The sequence below is a fragment of the Leptonychotes weddellii genome, chromosome 1, assembly GCF_054177405.1.
Source record: "Leptonychotes weddellii isolate Sample4059 chromosome 1, ASM5417740v2, whole genome shotgun sequence".
Lineage (NCBI taxonomy): Eukaryota > Metazoa > Chordata > Mammalia > Carnivora > Phocidae > Leptonychotes > Leptonychotes weddellii.
Window position 1 is genome coordinate 80,363,602 of NC_138369.1, and position 17,077 is coordinate 80,380,678.

Below are 17,077 nucleotides of genomic sequence, written 5' to 3' on the forward strand. Positions count from 1 at the left end.
GGTTTGTGGCTCAAATTAACCGTACATCTTACATTTTTCTCTCAGGTTCCCATTTCCAGGCCTTTTGGTTTGTTTTTCATTTTCTCTCCCTGCCCCTAAAAACCTTCTGTTGGGCAAGACCCTCTTTAATGCAGAAACCAGGAAGAAGCTCCCAGAACAGCTGGGGCTGAACTTGGGAAGCAGTAATTTCTGCTGCGGAGTCTAATGTGGCGCTGAGGAGGAAGGCCCAAAGTAATCGGCTACAGCAACCGGAGAGGCAAAAACGACAAGAGCCAGGCCAGGCCAGGCACTTTTCACCCTCTCGCTCACTCTCCGCTGAACAGCCTCAGCTTGATCCACGCCCAGCACAGCACTTGATTGACAGGCGGGCCGGCCCAATCCGAGCGCGGCGCAGACAGCTCTCGCTTCAGGGATAGGAGATAAAGGAGCGACTGAACCTATCGGATTGTGCCGGGAGGGGGTTTCCTGCCCGCGCGGATCCGCCCACGGCCTCCCGGCCAGTCGGCGCCGGAGCCCCGCCCGCCCGCCGCGCGCGTCCCGCCCCTCTCCCGAGAGCTACGCGGCGGCTGAGCGGAGGCCTCGTGCCGTAACGGCCATCGCGGCGGCCGCGGCGGTCTCCCGGTGCCCTCCTCAGGTGAGCTGGGGCCGCACGGACCCGGCAGAGGGAAGGTGAGACGGTCCTGCCGGTAGGCAGACGCACAGACAGCCTTTCCTTTCCCCGTGCGTCCACATAGCCTGTTACTCGCTGCGTTGCTTCCTCTTCTCCGGCGAAGTTAGCCCCCCGGGCGCCGTCTGCCGGCCCTGAGCTGAGCCGGAGGGGGCGGGGAGGCCGCTTGGCCGGGCCTGGGCGTTTGCATCGCGGCTCCGCGCGATCCTCTGGCCAGTGCCCGGGACCGCGCAGCCCCAGGCCTCGCTCCGGCCGGCCGCTCCTGCGAGGCTGGGAGGTCGAGTGTGCGGCGCTCGCGTTCCCCTGTTTCTTTCTCTGCCTAAAAAGTCCTGTTGTCTGTTGTGGCGTAATCCGAGGCGGGGGAAGGTAGGGACGTGGTAGAGGAGGGGACGGGCGCACTCACCTCCAGCCCTACAGGAGGGGAGGGGGCCGTAACCTGTGCTGAGGGTGGACATCCTTGGGATGCTCCCTGTGCCCCTCCCCCCAGCCCCAGCAGTTTCCCCCGTTCTCGGGAAATCGAGGTTATTTTAATCATATGGACCTGCTGTAGTTTCGTACGCTTGCTTGTTGCTTCGGCTGTGAGCTTTTGATTTAAGTGTAATATATCCGGTAAAAAAACAAAAAACAAAAACTAAGTAATGGTTTTGTGACGTTCTGTGGTGTTTTCATAAAAGTTAAATTTGCCGTTAGAAGCTTGGGAAGCTGGATTTTTTTAGGGCTGAGAACTGTAACATTATAGGCGCTTAGTTATTGTCGAACGGATGAGCTGGTCACCTAAAAATAATTTCACCCGTTAGATTTGGTAAGAAAACATAGGAGTTAGGAAAGAAAAGTTGAGAATTTCGAATCCCATCTTGGGTGGTGAGCAAAGAAGCTCAGTGTCTGGTCAAAACGGGTAAATGTTGCAAGAGGTATTCTTTTTTAAAAGTCTTACTTTGGTAGATTGATGAAAAACGAACTATACAATTTACTAAGCATCTGGAAAGCACTGTTCCTAAAATCTTAATCTTCAGCGAGGTGAAATGGGGAAATAATCCAAGAAGGTTTTGTTTGTTTGATAATTGTCAGTTATATTCAGTTCTTAAGTAGGCTCCCATTCACAGTTTGATAGTAACAAGGAATACCATTCACAGTTTGATAGCTACAAGGAATATGCATTGGTTGATTAATAGTAGTTTTCATTCCATCTTGATCATGGACTGTGGAATTTTCTTTTTTGGGAAAATTGTGATTTGGAGGAATTAGCTATAATATCAGTTAAACCCTATTCGCAGAGTGCTGGAGACTCAGCTGTGCTTGTTCACATATTAAATTTTAAATTGTTCGCTTTATTTTTCTGTGCATTATCTTTTAGTGCAGATTTTACCAGTGTTTTCAGGTCCATATAAATAAAATTTGAAGCATACACAGAATGTTTTGTTAGATACTGAATGGTACTTTATGCTTCTGGATTTATTTTTCTTTTGGACCGTTGAGGACTTTCTTGCCAAAAGCTCAAGGTAGATTTAATGTGATTATTGTTATAAATCACTTGTCAGGAGGACTTCATTTAATAAATACAGAATGCAGTCCATTTTTTATCATAGTATCATACTTTAATAACTTTTACAATTTACTTGCCTTTATAATATGGAAAAATACCAAATATTCTCTACCTACATCAGAAGACTGAATGATTTGTTATTTAGTCAATAAGTAAAATTGGAGGAAACTCGTGAAATCACTAAGCATTTAAGAAATTCTTCATAAATACTTGGGTGTGCTGTTTTAGGAAGACAACTGATACTTATTTTAAAATATTTAGAGAGTGCTGGCCTGCTCACTTGGGTGAGGGGGCGGGAGTGGCAGAGGGAGAGTGAAAGGGAGAGAATCTCAAGCAGACTCCCTGCTGAGCGCAGAGTGTGATTTGGGAATTAGGGCTGGGTCTCATGACCCTGAGATCTTGACCTGAGCCAAAACCAAGAGTTGGTCACTCAACTGACTGAGCCACCCAGGCGCCTCAGGAAGACAGCTGATATTTAAAGATTATTTAATTAAGGCAGTAATTCTATCTGGATGATCCTCATTTTACTGATTCCATAGGCTGACTTTGTTTTGGTAACATTACACTTGCAGCTACCCAGACACAAACCTTGGTTTTGTCTTTGACATCCTCTATCCACATATCATTGGCTAATTTTTGTCAGCCATTTTTTGGAAATTTCTTTGAGATATATTCCTTTCCACTAGCTTGTAATTGGGTTTTCTGCCTACCTTTTCTCTCTACTCATTATGTCCTGCCTTCCATCTTAATCTTAAAATTATGTTTCCCCATGTCCCTCACTGTGAAACCAGTGATAACTCCCTGTTATTTATAGAGTATACCTCAGAATTCCTAGTCTTCTAAAAGTCTGCTCAATACCTATTTTTTTCTTATGACAGCACTGTTTCTCTATGAGAGCTGACCATCCTAAACCAGTCTATCATTCTCATTTAGAGTTTGTGTTTTTCTACCTTTGTCTGTTGAGAATTTGATTGCCTATGCATAGCCTGCCTATTCTTTAAAAGAAATCCCTTCCCCCCCGCCCCCAAGTTTCCAAAGTAGCAAATGAAGTCATATTTTGTTGAAGTTTCATTTTTGGTCCTGAATTCAGTGCAGCCTGAATCATGGAACAATACTGTGGGAACATTGGAATTACAACCTTTCATTTTATAGGTAAGGAAAATGAAAGCCATACAGAATAACTACACAAAAATTCACACATCTAATGATGGTGGCAGAGCTGAAACTCAAAGCTTGATTTCCTAACTCAAGGTCTGTGTATTCTTTTTTTTTTTTTAAGATTTTATTTATTTGAGAGAGTGTGAGCGCACAAGCAGGGTGAGGGGCAGAGGGAGAAGCACACTCCCCGCTGAGCAGGGAGCCCAATACGGGCTCCATCCTGGGACTCCAGGATCATCACCTGAGCTGAAGGCAGACGCTTAACTGACTGAAACACCCAGGTGCCCCTTGGTCTGTGTATTCTTTAAAAAACTTTTTTTTCCTATGTATTTCCTAAGAAGCTATACTATTTTTTTTTTTTTTAAAGATTTTTATTTATTTGGCAGAGAGAGACACAGCGAGAGAGGGAACACAAGCAGGGGGAGTGGGAGAGGGAGAAACAGGCTTTCCGCTGAGGAGGGAGCCCGATGCGGGGCTCGATCCCAGGACCCTGGGATCATGACCTGAGGCAGACGCTTAACCGACTGAGCCACCCAGGCGCCCCTGTACTATTTTTCATCTCTTGCAATGCAGTTTTTTTATTGTTTGCTTCACGTTATTTTGCATTCTGTATCTTTACACCTTCCATGCATTCAAAACTTGTATGTGAGGGCAGTGGGATCTTCATAACTTGGATTGTTTAAATAATTAAAACTGATTTAAAGTCTTTTTCTTTGCTTGTTAGATGTATTAACAGCATTAACAAAAATAATATTCTCATCTCTATAGTGGAGTCCGTGATTCATTAAAAAGTGAATGGATCTCTTAGAATTTTTACTCCTGGAGTTTAGTTTGTTTGAATCTCTTAGTTCAAAGAGAGTGAATATTTGGGTACTTTCAAAGTAGATGTGAACATTGCAGTGGTTTGGAGGAAACCTGCAGGGTTTATCCCATAACTAAATTTAATGATCCAGCCAAATGTTCTTTTTCTCTTTTAGATTCTTAGAACAGCAACACTTTTACATTTTGCTACTTTGTCCTCTTGTTCATCTGTCAGAAACCTGATTATTGAGCAATCTGTTTATTGAGCAAAATATTCTGAAAACATTTGTTCTTTTGGGAAGTCAGAGAGCTTTTATATATTTGCTCTTGACCTTTTTTTCCTCTTAACTCTAAAGTTTCTGTTATAGTGGCAGCATAGGGTTGCCTTGGTTTTTGTTGTTGTTTTTTTACACTTACGTAGCAAGAGTTGAGTAGTGGAAGATAGCACAGAAAACTATCAGGTGAAATATTTCTGGAAGGAATGTTTTACCCTTTGGGTTTTAAACAGGTTAGAAGCTGTTTTTCTATTTTTTGGTTGTTTATAATGGCTTGTTTTTTGTTTAAATAAATAATCTGCTAAAATAAACTGTTGAAACACTGATTCTCTCATTCTTTATTCCTGAAATTGTATTTAAGGATTGCTGAATTGGACGTAAGTATGGTATGGATAATTCTACTTTTCTTGAAACAGACCAATCGAATAAAGCAGTGAGATTATGGCTTTTAAAAAACGGATGCATCTAAAGAGCTTTTTTTGTTGCTTTTTAACAATCAGCCTTCCAAAAATTTCAGTACATATTTCCAAATCATGTTGTATTTAGATAAACTCAAATAATTGATATAACAATTTAATATGCCCTGTATTTTTTGAGCATTCCAGCAAAACAAAAATTTATATTTACCACAAAAACATTCTATTAATTAAATGAGACTTTGGAAAATTTTCCTTAGAAATTCTTGATCGCTTCCAGGTACTAAATGTTCTTGCATGATAACATTTTTTATTTTTAGAAACATTTAGAATACTTTGAGTACAGCCCCTTCCCCCAGAATTCTGCCCTGGGAAGTCAGTTACTTTAATTTTTCTATGGGTTTTTTTTTTTTTTCCATTTCTTTTCCATATTTTTTTCTTCTAAAGATTTTATTTTTAGGTAATAACTGCACCTAATTTGGGGCTTAAACTCATAACCCTGAGAACAAGAGTTGCGTGCTCCACTGACTGAGCCAGCCAGGCACCCCTCCGTATTCTTAAAAAGGCCTTCCATGATTTGGCTACTTCTAGCTGCATCTCTTGCCATTCTCCCTTCCCCCCCTTTTCCCTTCAGTAGCCAAGATTTTTTTGCCTTAGAACCTGTGAACATGCTCTTCCCACTGGGCAGATGGCTCCCTTTTGGCTGCTGGTAATAAAGGCCAGATAATTACTCACACCAGAAAAACCCAGGGTTTGCATGGCACTCATTTATTTAAATAATATTTCCAGGTGTTTTTTTCTTTAGTAAAAATAATTCTGAAATAAAGATCTTTGTACATAAAGCCTTAGATTTTTTTTTCCCTTTGATTAATTCCTGTTGTGGGATGATGCAATTGAAAATGTCATTGATTTCTTTAAAAACTTGTTAAAGTATCATTTAAATTTTTTAAAATAGCAAAGCACACAAATTTCATTGTATTTGTAGACACCTATCCATCACCCAGATCAAGGTATAGAACATTTCCAGTGCTCCAGAAAGCTCTCTCATGTGTCCTCTCATTCACTATTTCCTATCCCCAAAAGTTAATCATTGTTCTGACCTGTATCATTTTTGTCTGTTCTTGAACTTAATGGAACCATAGAATATACACTCTTGTGGGTGACTACTTTTGCTTAATAATTGTGTTTGTGAGATTCACCTATGATGTTGGGTATAGCAGTAGTTGGTCTTTTTTACTGATAGTAGTTTTCTGCTGGATGAAATATACAATTAAAAAAAATTCACCATTAATAGATATTTGGTTTGTTTCTAGTTTTTAAGCTATTGTGAATAAAGCTGTTATATATACATTTACTTATAAGTCTTCCAGTGGACATACACAGTCATTTCTTTTGTGTATGTATACCTGTGAGTATAGTTACTCTTTTCTTGTCTAGCAGTTTTTGAACCTGCTGGGAGCAGCTTTCTGTCTCCATAGTAGTTTTCTGGAATTTTTCCCTTTACCATAAGACTAGTGACTCCCCTTGCCTTTCTTCTGTGTTAAATCTCTTATTTCCTGTGAATCATGTAGTTCTTTTTTTGGTTTGACCCCTCCTTTGGTGGAATATATCCCATAGTAGATTCCTGTGAAAGACTGAGATCTTGTATTAATAAAATGCCCTCTTTTTTTTTGGTCTTCCCATGGGATTTTGCTGGGTAATGAAATCTGGGTTAGAAATAATTTACTTTCAGAAATAATTTACTTTCAGAATTCGCAAGGCATCTCTCCATTGTTTTCTGGTTTGTGATCCTTTTGAGAATTTTGAAAACATTCTGATTCCTGATCCTAATGTTTTTTTGCTTTTTTGGAATTTTGTATCTCTTGTATTCTGAAATTTCATGATGGTGTGACTTGGCGTACATCTGTTTTTGTGCGTTTTCTTGCATACTCATTGTGCCCCTCAAACCTGCAAAATTATGTTAGTCAGTTCTGGGAAATTTTCTTGAATTATTTCATTGATGATTATATTAGTCACCTAGGGCTGCCATAACAAAATAACACAGACTGGGTGGTTTAAACAACAGAAACTTATTTTCTGACAGTTCTGAATGCTAAGAAGTCCAAGATCAAGGTGCTATCTGGCTTCTAGACAGCTGCTTTTTCACTGTGTCCTTACAAAGCCTTTCTGTATAGGGAGTTACCTCTCTCTTCCTCCTCCTCCCCTTTGGGGGTTGAGGCTTCAACATGAATGGGGGGGCAGGGAGACAACACAATTCAGTCTATAATAATAGTTTCCTCTCCTTCCTTTTGTTTCTCTCTCTGATAATTTTGTTATTTCTGCTAGTTCTGTTTGTATCTCAGACTAGTCCTTTGGTATTTGTTTTTCTTCTTTAGTTTTCATCTCCTAGTGTTTTTACTCTATATTATATGAGAGGTTTCGTTAACTTTATTTCCTAAGCCTTCTGCTGAATTTTTCATTTTTTCCAGCAAGATTTTGATTTCCCAAGAACTCTTTATTCTTTAAAAATTCTTTTTTTATAGAGAGTATCCTTTGCTAGTTTCATGGATACATTTTCTTCTCTAATTTCCGAGGGTATAAAAATGACTTTTTTTGGGTGCCTGGGTGGCTCAGTTGGTTAAGCGACTGCCTTCGGCTCAGGTCATGATCCCAGGGTCCTGGGATCGAGTCCCGCATCGGGCTCCCTGCTCTGTGGGGAGCCTGCTTCTCCCTCTCCCCCTGCTTGTGTTCCCTCTCTCGCTGTGTCTCTCTCTGTCAAATAAATAAATAAAATCTTTAAAAAAAAAAATGACTTTTTTTTGCCCTTGTTTCTTCTTGGGGACTCTCTTCTAAATTGGTTTCTAACTTTTATGTTGCTTGAGGTGTCAGTAATCCTTGGATGTTATCTTGAGATTGAAAGCTTGAATTGATGGGGTCTTAAACTTCATTGCATGGTGGTCCAAGTGAGCCTTTTTTTTTTTTTTTTGCGAAAACCCTGATGTCTGGGAGGTCTTTCCTCTTGAGGGAAAACAATTTTCTTGACGGCTGAAGGTTTGACCGCCCCCTTTGTGTGTGTGTGTGTGTAGGTGTATGTGTGAGGGACTGGATTTCTCATTCCCCACTTTTGGTAGGGTACACAGATTTTTAGTTCTATCTGGTGATCCCAGTTCAGAGTTGTGTAGCCTACCATTAGGTATATTTGGGGAGGAAACTTCTAAGGATTTAACCACTTCTTAGCTTTCACCGGGTCTTCCTTATTTAACCGCCTCTTTTCTCAGTTTAAGCAGTAGCAGGTGCTGCCAATTCCTGACTCTTGAGGATTCCAGGGTATAAGTTGGGTTTTTCAACTCCTGGGGTAGGCTTCACCTTTCTGGAATTCACTGAGGTAGTAACTAGTTGTCCATCTGTCTTTTTAGGTTACAAAAATTTGTTGCTATTGCTTGCTTTCCTGTATATTTTGCCTACTGTGTTAATTTCCTTAAAAAAAAAGAAAGAAAACTAATGTGTTAAATCCACTATTTTAATTGGAACCTCTCAAAAACCTTATTTGTACTGCCCAAAGCCAGGAATGATTTTACATTTTTTAAGGGTTGTAAGAAAAGAAGACTATGTGACAGAGACTGTGTGTGGCCCACAAAGCCTAAAATATTTACTGTCTGGCCCTTTAGAGAAAAAGTAGCCTTACCCTGTCCTTGTTACAAAGTTTCTGATTTCCTTTAATAAGGCTGTTTCTAGACTACTACTTTACTCCCACTCAGGCTTCAGTTTGTAATCTTGGAACTTCCTGAAGCTCTTTGGGGTTTTTTTTTGTTTGTTTTTTTAAAGATTTTATTTATTTATTTGAGAGAGAGAGCACAAGCAGGGTGAGGGCAGAGGGAGAAGCAGACTCCCTGCTGAGTGGGGATCCTGATACAGGGCTCAATCCCGGGACTCCAGGATCATGACCTGAGCCAAAGGCAGACGCTTAACTGACTGAGCCACCCAGGTGCCCCTGAAGCTCTTTGTTTTAATTTAGCCTAGTGCATATTGTGGAAGTTATGACTAAGAATTGGTAGGTTATACTCAATTATCAGAGATAGGAGATTTTTAAAGTAAAATCTCAAAGAGTTGAGGGGCGTCTGCCTTTGGCTCAGGTCATGATCTCTGGGTCCTGGGATCGAGCCCTGCATTGGGCTCCCTGCTGTGCGGGAAGCCTGCTTCTCCCTCTCCCACTCCCCCTGCTTGTGTTGCCTTGCTGTGTCTCTCTCTGTCAAATAAATAAAATCTTAAAAAAAAAAAATCTCAAAGAGTAGGATAAGCAAAATATTGAAGAAATGAGTCATGGAACATAGAATATATATATTTATGGATGCATTGTTCTTTGTCTTGTCATGTAAGTGCAGAACTTAGGCATGTATATTGTGAAGAATGGGGAAAGGGGCAGTTGTTACATTGACAGCAGGCTCAAGTCATACTTTAAATGAGTCATTTTCATGAGCCCTCTCTGTAGTTGGTAAATCATAACTGGCAGAATAATTTTGGTTCTAGGCAGGAAGCTGTTCTAGGCAGTAATACACATACACATACATGTGTAAGTGTGTGTTTTTATACATATATACAGATATATGTAAAATTGTATTTTTCTACCTGATGTCAGAAATGAGAGGGAAAATTAATGTAAGCCACATGTCACAGTGGGAGAAACAGGATTACATTGTTATAGGAAAAAAAATAAAATGTCTTTTTAATTTCTGGCTGCCAAAAAACTCAGTTATGTTTAGTCTTAATTGTATGAGCAGTCTCTTCACAGGTATTTATCACTGTTATTTTTTAATACGTGTATTTCAGAATTTTCAGGGAATATACAGACTCATGCTCACTTTAAAAAAATAGGATCATATGCTACATCTTGTTTTCTACTTTAGAGATTCTGGAATCAGCTTAAATTCCAGTATAGGCTTCATCACTATTTTTTGGGCATAGGCCTTTATAAGCCTCATTTTTCTCCTCTGTAATATGGGGATGATACCTAATCAAAGGATTATTATAAGATTTAAATGAAGATTCATAAATCCATTTGGCTGCTAAATAGTGTTTGGTGCACATTAAGGGCTTTAGAATCAATTTTTAGATGTAAAATAACTGGTTTCAGAATATGTTTTTGATGTTGCCGTTGCCAGACTGCTCTTCAGAAAAACATCAATTTACACATTTAACGACAAATAGTGTTCCTTAACAGCATTATTATTCTAATTTTTGCCAACCATGTAGGCAAAAAACTGACATTACTAAAAGAATTCAATAAATCCATTAGCAACATATGAGATATTTTAGCATACCCTCTTCTGTGTAATCACTAGAACACTAAGACAAAAAAAAAAAAAAGAATCAGATTTGAACAACATCAGTAACAAATGAGTCTAATTGATATGCATATAACATTTCACCCAGCACTTGCAGAATACAGATTTTTTCCCCAGTGCCTGTGGAAATTTTCCCCAAATTGACATATGCTGGACCATAAAAAAACATGGAAATAATTAATTCTAGAGTATGTGCTCTGACATGTTGGAATTAAGCTGGAAATTAATTACAAAAAATAACTAGAAAATTGTCAGCTATTTGGAAACTAAACAGTATACTTCTAAGTAAGTAACCCAGGAATTAAAGAAATAACATGCAACTGTTTTGAACTGAGTGACGAAAATATGATATAACTTAAGGGATATATAGGTAAGTCATAGTTAAAGCAAAGTGCAGAGCCTTAAAATGTATGTGTAAGAATAAAGGATAAAAATAATTGAAAGGACTTGTGGGTAAAGATGAGTGAAAGTGCATTTACTCCCCTCCAAAGCCCACCAAGGTGATAATAAAGGTTATTTTTTTTTTTAAGATTTTATTTATTTATTTGACAGAGAGAGACACAACGAGAGAGGGAACACAAGCAGGGGGAGTGGGAGGGGTAGAAGCAGGCTTCCCGCCGAGCAGGGAGCCCGATGTGGGGCTTGATCCCAGGACCCTGGGACCATGACCTGAGCCGAAGGCAGATGCTTAACGATTGAGCCACCCAGGCACCCCATAAAGTTTACTTTAAAAGAATTGAACTACACAGGTAAAGAGAATGGAAGAAACAATAAAATTGGGAAGCTGGAAAGCAAACAGACTGATAGAAACTTCCTAGTAGGCTTAAAAATGTTCAGTCCTAAACTGGAAATAGAAAAAATGGAAAAGAATACTCAGGCTCATGAATTGGCAGCATCAGGTACTTTTGTTGAAGAGGGGGTGAGAGTGTTGCTAAAAATAGAAAGATTGCTTGAAAGTCTGTTTAAGTAGCAGCTCAGTCATAATAACCGAAAGGTAGAAAGATTTCCAAATGTCCAGCAACTGATAAATGTATGAATAAAATGCAAATCCACATAATGGAATACTATTTGGAGTAAATAGAATGAAGTTTTGATACATATTTTAACATGAATGAACCTTGAAGGCATGCTAAGTGAAAGAAGCCAGTCACAGAAGACCACAGATTAGGATTCCATTTGTATGAAATGTCCAGAAAAAGCAAATATATTAGAGACAGAGAATAAATTAATGGTTGCCTGGGGATTGGAGTAGGGGAGATTAGAAGGAAATGGGAAATGACTGCTCAAGGGTATGGGCTTCTTTTTGGTGGGATAAAGATGTTCTAAAATCTATTGTGATTGTGGCACAACTCTGTGAATATAGTAAAACCATTGAATTGTATGCTTTAAATGGGTCAGTTGTATAGTGAGTTATATCTCAAGCAAAAAAAAAAAAAAGGCAAAAAAGGCGCTCAAACCTAGATCTCTTCATCAATTTATATAGCTAAGTGCTTGCCTTCTTTATTGTCCCAGCAGAAGACTGAAGATTATCCTCTGAGAGGACAAAACAGAGTGTTTCTGAGAGAGGGGTGGGCACTAGACGTAATCGAAGACCAGGTGTCCTATAGAAAACATCTCAATTAAGTAAATGTACTCAATATTGGGACTTTTACCAAGGCCTCTTCTCCTGTATTGCTCCCAGGATTCTGGCAATCAAGTAACAACTTAGAAGATGCTTCTCTTAACCAGCCCAAGGGGATAAGTTGTAAGTTATTCACAATCAGCTTTTAGGGCCCTACTTTTGTTTTACTTTATTTTATTTTTTTAACCAATAAGCATTTATTGAGCAACTACCAAATGTAAACTTTATGCTTAGTGCTGTGGGAGATATCAAAGAAATAGAAGACTCTTGTTTTGCAGTTTATAATCTAGCATTCATTAAAGAACAGTCCTAAGAAATATACTCACAAAAACAGATTTAAGAGATGTCTTACCAAAAGTGCTCAGTAAATAATTGGGGTTGATGGGAGGCAAGTGAAGTAAGTATAATCAATAAAGAAATGATATTCTGTATATTAGTAAATTTTTTATAAATTCACTTGCTGAATAGGCTGATGATATCCATATGTACAATGAGGGCTTCCACATTTTCCATTAACTTTGTATCTTGGAAATTAACAGTCAGTCTTTTGTTACCTGGGGGATCATCCCCACCAATTTGTCACTTAAAATACATGGTTCAGGGCACTCCAGAAACACTCCTTTGGACACTGAATTCTCAATTTGTCTTACATCTAGCTAAATAAAAGATTCTTCTGCTGTAGTAGCAGGCAGTAAGCAACTATGACAGGCACCCTGTCCTAAAATGCTGCTCCACTGCTTAGATTTTTCCCTGGTCTGGGCACTTTTTCAGAGCTTGATCTGCATACTGGAATAGGATTTCTACCATCTGATCTGTAACCACAGCTTTTGCTTACTGGCATCCCCTGATAATCCCACTACTGCTTTTGCTTTTCCTTCATGGAAAGACTATGCAAGAGCCAGGGCTTCTGTAAGACAATCTTGTTTCAGGAGATGATCCACTCTCTCCACCTTCTCGGCATCATCACATAAACAGATTTTGTCCCTAAAGAAAAGATTTGACAATCATAGCTACTAGTGGATTGATAAGCCTTTCCAACCTCAGGCAATGCCTAGTTAACATTTCCTCTGGTGGCTAGTGATTTGAAATGGCTGCTGTTATAGACCAACTGAACTTCTGAGATCTCCACTGTTTCCAGTTCCTCTTGAGTCTGCTGATCAGTCACATGGAACTTCTTCACACTGTCCAAGAGCACAACTGTACGTGAGTTTATTCACGTCATGGTATAGGTGAAGATGCTTTTGTTTATAAGTAAATTGCTCCAGATTCATCTTTTAACCAGTAGCAGATGAATAACATCTCGGCAAAAGTCAAGCATGGGATTCACGTAATTATGCACTGCCATGAAGTGTCAGGCCAGCAGTGGAACACTGGGACAATCTGTCCATAGGGAAAAGTCACCTACACTTTCAAGGATTGTTTCAATCCAATGATCAGTATCTTTGTTAAGAATGCCTTGACCAAGGAAAACTGTGTGATGGGATGATCTTTCAACTTAGGCTTAGAGGGGAGAGGCTCAGTACAGCGAACTTCACCCTTGGAACCACTGAACAGACCCTGCATTCACATGTTCTCACTCCCATCACTTTCTTAAATGTCAATTCAAAGGGTGCCTGGGTGGCTCAGTCTGTTAAGCGTCTGCCTTTGGCTCAGGTCATGATCTCGGAGTCTCGGGATCAAGCCCTGAGTTGGGTTCCCTGCTCAGCGGGGAGTCTGCTTCTCCCTCTCCCTCTGCCCCTCCCTCCTCTCCTGCTCTCTCTCACTCTCTCATTCTCTCTCTCTCTCTCAAATAATAATAATATGTCTTTAAACGTCAATTTAAAAACAGAGCCTCTGCTGTCATTGCAAATTGTAAGAGTTGTATAATCTGTAAACTTAATATGCAATATTGCTGTTCCTGGAGGATGAACATCTCTTATTGATCTTAGAAGAAGTTTTCCATTGGCCAAATCCCACATCATGATATGTCCTTTAGCAAAGCCACAGAGAAGTCTTGAGTAGTCATTGCTGATACTGAAGGCAGAAATGGGTCCATACTGACCTCCAACACTAGTGTTACCCAGACAGTTGCAAAGCTTGATTCTGATCACATATTAAAGCCAATCCAGGAGATGTACCCACTGCTATCAGACTGGACACTGCAATTTCAGTAGGCAAGCCAGCATCCACTTTGTCAGCTGCAAACACTACCTGGTCAGAATTTCCCTTCAAAAATGAATGTCACGTAACTGACTGATGGGATGAAAAAGAATCTGGTAATTTTTTCTTCCTTTTTAAGTTGATACTATCTCCACTATCAGAAGTTGCCATAGACGAAGTATCATAGGAGTGAGAATCAATAGTATCAATGTTTAACAGTGTAGGATCCTCAAGAACAAAAGACTCCTCTTCATCATCAGTCTGAGTATGCTTTCCAGTGTTGGAGGAGTATCATCTTGAGGAATATCAAAGTCCGTGTCATCAGTCAGATCATTTTTGAACTCTAGTTCATTGTCTAGCTCTATGTAAGAGAATTTTGAAAGCAAAACTTCAAGATTGAAAGACTTATTCAGCTCTTCTTCAACAGTCTTGGCACAGAGGCTCTGTTCCACATTTTTGTGGTCTGGTTCATTTTCCATAATTACTTTTAATAATTGTAATTCAGTCCAAGCAAGTTTTTGTTTGTTTGTTTTGTTTTGATTTTTGGCCTTAGAACATGATCTGAATGATGATTTCTGTGCTTGCAGCCATTCTAGCCCAGGACCTTTTATTTTATTTGTTTTAAGTAATCTCTATGCCAAACGTGGGGCTTGAACTCACCATCCTGAGACCAAAAGTCACATGCTCTACCAACAGCCAGCTAGGCTGCCCCTAGGGCCCTACTTTTAAATATTAGCAGACAATCAAGGATCATCAGGGTTCATGAAGAAAGCTTTTAATATAAGAGACCAAAAAAAATTTTTTTTTTTCAGAATAAAAAAGAATTCTTGAAAATTAGAGTATAATAGTAAGAAAAAACACTCCATAGAAGAAAGGAAGTAGAGGAAAATAGGTTATATAAAGATAAAAGGTCAGTCCAGGAGGTCAACTTAATCTAACAGAAGTGCCAGTGAGAACAGAGAAAAGAGAAGAAATATTAGCGAAACAAGAAAAATCCTCAGAGTTGAAGAACATCATTTTGCAGATTGAGAGGCCTTTGGGTACTCAGGAAAATGGATGAAAATAAATGTATACTATCAATCTGGGACTAGTCAGGAAACTGGAGATCACACAACCTATTATAACAGAATTTAATACAAAGAATTGTTTAGCCATCTTATGGGTTGAATTGTGTTATCCCAAAAAGATGTGTTGAAGTCCTAGCCCTCCAGCACCTCAGAATGTGACCTTATTTGGAAATAGAGTCGTTACAGAGGTAATCAAGTTAAAGTGAGCTCAGTAGAGTGTGCCCTAATCCAATGTGACTGGTATTCTTAAATAACAGTAGAGGAATTTAGACACAAGTATAGAGAGAAGATGGCCATCTACAAGCCAAGGAATACCTGAGGCTATGAGAAGCTAGGAGAGAGGCCTGGAACAGATCCTTCCCTAGTGCCTTAGAGAGGGCATGGCCAGTGCTTTGATTTTGGACTACTGGCTTCCGTAACTGTGAGATGGATTTTTGTGCTAAGCCAACACAGTTTGTGTTTCTTTGTTATAGCAGCCCTCAGAAACCAATACACTGGATAATTGGAGAACTGAAAATGCGATAAGGGAGCACTCAGGTCTCATAGAGATAGTAACTAGGAAGTAATTACTAGCCCCATAGGGCTGGGAGAGCAAAGAAAAGATACTGAGATTAATTTAGAAACATGAAGAGTGGCCCCAAGGAGCTGAAACTCCGACTTCTGCCTTGATGGGGCTGCTCTGTGAATGGCAGGAAAAACACAAAAGCAAAAAATTGCTAACTGGGGCCAACTGCTGCTGCTGGAATCTTTGCTGTTGCCAGAGTGAAGGTTGTTGTTGATGGTTGATGCTGAACTGAAGGAGTATCTCTCCTGTTCCCCTCTTTAGTCTTCTCATCTTTCTTGTGACCCTTATATGATTCTCCAAGTCTAATAGGGAGTCAGCTAGCAAAGGAGAAATGTGATTTAGAGGGTTCCAGCCCCCCAGCGTTACAAAGCAGAGTAGAGAAGTAGGTTTGAAGCCAGGGGCAATAACTAACTAGTACGTATAGATGCTGAGGTATGTCCTCCTTAAAGTCTGAAATACGTAAGACAAAGAAGATCCTGTAAACTTCCAGAGGTGGGGGAAATGGGTCATATTGCAGAGATTGAGTATTTTCAGCTGCAGCCTCACAAGCCAGAAGATAGTGAGCAGTGCTCTCAAAATCTGAGGTAAAATGATTTCCAAGCTAGAATTCTGTTCCCAGCCAAATATTTTAATTTTAATTTTTTAATTTTTATTTTTTTAAGATTTTATTTGAGAGTGAGAGAGAGAAGGAGCAGAGGGAGAGGGAGAAGCAGACTCCCTGCTGAGCAGGGAGCCTGACATGGGGCTTGATCCCAGGTCTCCGGGATCATGACCTGAGCTGAAAGCAGACGCTTAACTGACTGAGCCACCCAGGCACCCCCCAGCCAAATTTTTAAGCATAAGTTTAGAGTGTAGACGTTTTCAGACATGCAAGGTCTCCAAAAATTTCTCTTCCTTACTTCTTCAGAAAGCTATTGTGTGATTTGCTCCACCCACAAAAGGAAGGAGAAAACCTCCATAAAAGAGAAGGTGAAAGATACAGAAAACCGGAAATCACATTCTAGAGAGAGAAAGGGCATCCCTAAGGTCATAGTAAAAAGGACTCCCCAAATGCTGATTATCTGATAAAAGAGCAATGAGTCCAGATTTGAGCAGGTGAGAAGGTGTTGCCAGTTTTAGGACAGTGAAAGGTAACAATAGAATACCTGGTGGCTGTATATCTAATTTAGGCAATTGGCAGAAAAATTGGAGTTGAATTAGTGTTATCTTTCATTTGCTTAGTTTTTTATATTGGCATTTTAGAACTTTGTCCTGAAATTATTTCTCTCTTGTACTCTCTCATAGGTGATCCCATTCAGTCCTGTGATTTTAAATAGTATTGATAGGTGGATTTTTCACAAATTCATGTCTCTAGGAATGATCTCTCTACCATTACATTCCTACCAATAGTGCACAAAGATGCCAATTTCTCCAAATCCTTACCAACCCTTGTTATTTTTTTTCTCTCTCTTTCTGATAGTAGTCATCGTAATGGGTGGATATAGGGCACTAACTCATTGTGGTT

The 17,077-nt window shown here is 39.7% G+C and overlaps 1 protein-coding gene and 1 pseudogene across 1 annotated transcript in view; one reads left to right on the plus strand and one right to left on the minus strand.

Annotated features, from left to right (window-relative positions):
* The first annotated feature begins 489 nt into the window (after positions 1-489).
* Positions 490-17,077, plus strand: part of LOC145715845 (SH2/SH3 adapter protein NCK1-like) — a 73,553-nt gene continuing 56,965 nt past the window's right edge. Inside the window, exon 1 of the mRNA XM_081799964.1 lies at positions 490-634. The gene's annotated coding sequence lies outside the window, so the exon portion shown is untranslated. The remainder of the gene's footprint in view (positions 635-17,077) is intronic.
* LOC102728265 (vacuolar protein sorting-associated protein 8 homolog pseudogene) lies at positions 12,256-14,420 on the minus strand (annotated as a pseudogene).